Source organism: Humulus lupulus, chromosome 9, assembly GCF_963169125.1.
Source record: "Humulus lupulus chromosome 9, drHumLupu1.1, whole genome shotgun sequence".
NCBI lineage: Eukaryota > Viridiplantae > Streptophyta > Magnoliopsida > Rosales > Cannabaceae > Humulus > Humulus lupulus.
The window spans coordinates 5,981,438-5,987,437 of record NC_084801.1 but is presented as its reverse complement, the minus strand read 5'-3'; positions in this window follow the sequence as shown (position 1 = coordinate 5,987,437).

Below are 6,000 nucleotides of genomic sequence, written 5' to 3'. Positions count from 1 at the left end.
AACCAATTATTGTAGCAAACCTTAATATTTTCTAAGTGTTGAAAACTGTCAATTTTATGAGAGAGTCCCAATTTTGGGATGCCACTAATTCTAAACCGCTTACTCTTTTTCCATAAGACAACACAAGTTTAAACTTTGATATAACAAAAGTGTTTACACAAAATTTCAGCTCAATCGGAGCTCTCATTGAAGGTGAAATTCGTTCTCAAAAACTCTAGTTTAAGTTGTCCACATTTTACAGAAATTCCAGTTTTAATCTTCAAACTTTGAAAAATTATAACTCCCAAACTATAGTGAATTTTTAAAAATTGTTTTATAGGATTAATATTCAATATACTAAGAATATCTCGTTAAAATTTTAGCCATAAAAAATAAGTTTAACCCATTCAAATCGTTGCGCAAAGTCTCAATGTTAAAACTGCTAGTCAACATTTCAGATTGCACATGAAATCCCAAAATCCTTATAAGTCAAAGAATATAAAAAGTTTTTAGGTGCTTGTTGATTCTAAAATTATTTACTATCTCTTAACTACACAAATGTGAAATATTTTTTATCAAAACAATTCATAAAATTCGTGATTGACCCCTTGGAAATCAGGTCACGATTTTGACAGCAAGCAAAGTTTTTTCCAATGTCCTAAGGAACTTTGAATTCCAACTAACACAAGCCTGTCTCAGACACTGTATAATCTCTGGATGCTCCAGCCAGAACATCCTCTCTAATCTTGATCAACTGTGGATCATTCAACTGACCTTCTTTGATTCTCTCCAACAGCGTAGACTGTAGCGTAATGTTAGCCAACTGGCCCACCAGCAACTCTATACCAGCTCTGGTCATATCATCTGCTAACTCTCTGGCTATCAGCCTCATACCGTGAATTTGTCCCGGACCCTTCCGGCTTAAAGCATCAGCTACCACGTTGGCTTTTCCAGGATGATACAGGATCTCACAATCATAATCTTTTACTAACTCCAGCCAACGCCTTTGCCTCATATTCAGATCTTTCTGGGTGAAGAAGTATTTCAGGCTCTTGTGGTCTGTATAGATCTCACACTTCTCTCCATAGAGATAATGCCTCCATATCTTCAAAGCAAAAACCACAGCCGCCAACTCTAAATCATGAGTGGGATATCTCTTCTCATACTCCTTCAACTGACGAGAAGCATAAGCTATTACCTTCTCTGATTGCATCAAAACACAGCCCAAACCCTGATGAGAAGCATCATAGTAAATCACAAACTTCTCCTGATCTGTTGGAAGGCTCAGAATCGGAGCTGTGATCAACCTCTGCTTCAGTTCCTGAAAGCTGTTCTCACATTTATCTGACCACACAAATTTCTGACTCTTGCGTGTTAGCTCAGTCAAAACACTAGCTATCTTTGAGAACCCTTCCACGAAACGCCTATAATAACCTGCCAATCCAAGGAAACTTCTAACCTCAAAAGAATTCTTTGGCCTTGGCCAATCTCTGACCGCTTCGATCTTTGCTGGATCTACCTTAATCCCCTCCTTACTAACAATGTGTCCAAGAAAAGATACCTGAGACAACCAGAATTCACACTTCTTGAATTTAGCAAACAGCCTGTGTTCTCTCAGTCTCTGTAGAACCAACCTCAGATGTTGTTCATGCTCTAACTCAGTCTGAGAATATACCAGAATATCATCGATGAAGACGATCACAAACTGATCTAAATAATCCTTGAACACTCTGTTCATCAGATCCATAAAAGCAGCAGGGGCATTAGTCAATCCAAATGACATAACCAGAAACTCATAATGCCCATACCTGATACGAAAGACAGTCTTCGGTATGTCTCCCTCCTTGACCCTCAACTGATGATAACCAGAACGAATGTCAATCTTTGAGAATACCTTCTTACCTTGCAACTGATCGAACAGATCACCTATCCTTGGCAAATGATACTTATTCTTAATTGTCAACTTATTCAATTCTCCGTAATCTATACACATTCTCAGAGAACCATCCTTCTTTTTCATAAACAGAACTGGCACACCCCAAGGTGAGAAACTAGGTCTAATAAAACCCAAGTCTAACAGCTCTTGCAACTGTACTTTTAATTCTTTCAACTCAGCTGGGGCCATTCTGTATGGTGCTCTAGACAATGGCTCCGTCCCTGGTGCCAATTCTATAACGAACTCAATTTGCCTGTGTTGTGGCAACCCTGACAAATCTTCTGGAAACACATCCAGGAATTCACAAACTAACCTGGTATCCTCTGGTCTCACTAGCATGACCTGAGTGGTATCAACCACACTGGCTAAGAATCCAATGCAACCTCTTTGCAATAGATCCCTGGCCCTCAACACAGAAATCATAGGAATACGAGGTCCATGCACAGCACCAACAAACACAAAAGGATCCTCACCTTCAGGCACAAAGGTGACCATCTTCCTTCTGCAATCAATAGTTGCCCTATACTTTGCCAACCAATCCATACCCAGTATCATATCAAAGTCAGTCATAACTAACTCTATCAAGTCCACTGACAACTCTCTGCCCTCCACTGTCACTGGCAAAGATCTAACCCATCTTCTGGATACCACTAACTCTCCAGTGGGTAACAAAGTACCAAATCCCACAGCATATAAATCACAAGGTCTACACAGTCTATCAATAATGCTACTAGCAACAAAGGAATGTGTAGCACCATAATCAATCAATACATTATAAGGGGTTCCAACACTAAGAAGCTGACCTCTAACAACAAAGGGGGAAGCCTCAGCTTCTGCTTGAGTCAACGTGAACACTCGAGCTGGGGCTGAGCTGTCCACCTTCCTGGGTTCTTCTTTCCCTACCCGAGGGCAATCTTTCTTAAGATGACCCACTGCTCCACACAAGTAGCAGGCCTTTGCCCTACACTCTCCCAAATGGCGCCTCTTGCATCTAGGGCATTCAGGACGAGTCTTCCAGGCTTCACTACCCCCAGGATGACCCATTGTGATACCACGGGGCCTCCTGTCAGGACCTGGAACTGGGAAGGTATCACGAACCTTCCTCTTCTGATCACCGGGGCCAACACCCCTACCAGAACCCACAAATGAAGGAACTGCCCTCCTGAAATCCTTTCTGGCTGCACTGTCACGCCAGATCTTGGTCTCTGCACTCTCAACTGTGAGTGCCTTCTCAACCACCTGTGCATCACGGGCTAGTCTGGGCTGTAGCCCTTGGAGGAATCTCTCTCTCCTGGTCCCGTCAATGGGCACCAGTTCCTTAGCAAACTTTGCCAACCAGTCAAATTTTAAGGCATATTCAGTAACTGATAAACTTCCCTGAAGTAGCCTAATGAATTTCTCAGCTTTAGCTGTTCTGATGGCTTCATTGTAATATTTTTCATTAAACAAGGTCTGAAACTCCTCCCAGCTCAGGGCATTAACATTCTTGGTCTGGGTAATCACTTCCCACCAAATTCGGGCATTCTCCCGAAACATATAGGTAGCACAAGCCACCCTCTCATTACCAACTACCCTCATAAAGTCAAGGATAGTGGTAATCATGCTCATCCATTGTTCTGCCTTGGCAGGATCTGCACTACCCTAAAAAATAGGAGGTTGTTACTTCCTGAACCTTTCATAGAGAGGTTCCCAATTATTTCCTCCTTAGGCAGCTGCTCTGCTGCTGGCACCGACACAGGAGGTGCCTCTGATACACCAACCACTGCAGGCACTTGTTGCTGTCTCAGGAGACGAAGCTCAGCTCCTTGTTTCAACACTGTTGCCTGCAAGTCATTAAACAACTACTGCCAGTTTGCAGGAGCTGGCTGTGGAATCTGAGACTGGTCATTTTCCTGACCCTGGTTGTTATTGTTATTCTGGCCCTGATCACTCTGGCTAGCTGTAGTATCTGTCTGTTCTAGATTCATTCTTATCTGTTACCTTGCTGAAACATTGATCAATACGCCCAGTGAGGTAGTAATAACTAAACCTATTGCCGCCTCACGGTCCAAGAACAATCAGACAATTATCATATTCCATAGTCATTCAACATTCACATGAAGATACATGTTTATGGCACTCAACACTCAGCACGTATCACATAACAATTCATAATATTTCAGGGGCACAGGTTCAACACAGTGTCTCATGCATACAGGTAAAGCATATGCACCACATTTAGGCAGTTATGCACATAACTACATAAATAGTTACCAAACCATGAGTCGAGCTTGACTTCAGTGATGTGTGTACATGCCCAATCAATCTACAGGAACCTTAACCTTGGCATTGCTCTGATACCAAGTTGTAACGCCCTGGTTACCCCAGAACAGTTACGGCGAACCGGAAATTTGACTCATTGCCTGAGTCCTTTGGTTAAAAACGTGTTCTAAGTAGTATTAATAGGTTAAGGTGGAAACCAATAAAAAGGAAAGGATATGTTTTATTTAGTACATAAAACTGTTCATGGGCCCATAAAAGATTTACAAGATATTTACAACTCAAAATGGTCATTACAGTTCCAAAATTACAAACCCGCCGACCTAAGCGGCAAAAATAGGGTAAACCCCCTAGTTCCTCTGAGAACTCCTTGGCCGTGGTGGTCAAGCGGCCGCATATGTACACATCACCACCTAAGCTCTCCACTCAAGGTTGGGTGAGCTTTTCTTTCCCTTTACCTGCACCACACAGCACCCATGAGCCAAAGCCCAGCAAGAAAACACAGTATTATATGTAAACATCATCAAATGATTATCATTATAATCACACAGAGCTCATAGCTTTCAAACAGATGAGTGAATATCACTTGAGGTCCTGGTAAACCATACTGAGTGACTGACAAGAGGTCACTAATTCAAATAGAAGAGTGGCTGCTAGGTAAACCACTAGCCTTCAACAGGTTCTGGTAAACCATACTAAGTGACTGACAAGCAAGTCACTAATTCAAATGGAATAGTGGCTGCTGAGTAAGCCACTAGCCTTCAAGCGCTTATAATATTCACCGAACTTGAGGTCGGTCCGGCATTAATGCTCTTTGAGTCATTCAATGCAGAAAGTCGATTAGATCTAATCTTTATTGGCTTGCATTGAACACGCTAAGACCGTCCTGACAATGAGTCAGCGCAATGTGACCAGTGCCCAATACCACTGCCGAACCTGACTAATGAGTCATAGCTTCACAGTTGATACTAGCACCTTTGCCAAATCTGACTAATGAGTCAGTACCATGCACCAGTGAGCAACATTTGCTAAGTATTCCACAATCATTTCATGTCCACATTTATACAACCAACATGCCTCATGAATAGCCATACATGTCACATTTGGGGTGCAGTTTTCTTACCTCTGGTTCGAGCGAGAAATGATAATAAGAACGACTCCTGAGAACGATCGACCTTTGATACCTTAGCAGTCACCTAATCACAACCAATTATAACCTCAATTAAAGAGAATCCACAATGATAGGGTCTTAACGTAAGCACCACTCTCGGGACCTCGAAACATGCCCACACGGTGAGTAGATTCGATCCCGGGCCTTAAGGATTGAAACCCCAAGTAAAAAACCCTTAAAAACACTCAAAACGGGACTTTGAAGGAACAGAGTAGCGCTACAGCGCTCAACCCCTAGCGCCCTAGCACTATACTCAGAACCCCCAACATGCCCATCTGCCTCCTGAGTAGCGCTGTAGCGCCCTAAGGTGGGCTACCTCCAGCACTGAAACGCCCTTCTTCATCTCCTTCGATTCCCACCTGATTCCAAAGCTTCCAAAACCCATTTTTGATGCCAAATGAACCCAAAAACCATCCTAACATACCCCAAACATACCCCAAACATCCCAACCATAGGAACCCTAGCCAAAACTCCCAACAAAACCAAAGTCTCAACCTAGAAATCACAGCTGCAAAACAAAGCTGAAATAGAGCAAACCAAGGAATTCTATGGCTAGAAACTTACCCAAAACGATCAACTTATGAAGCCCTTAAATGGAGGAACACACTCCCAAACTCCCAAGGCTTGCTTCCCAAGCTTGAATCCTCAAGATTGA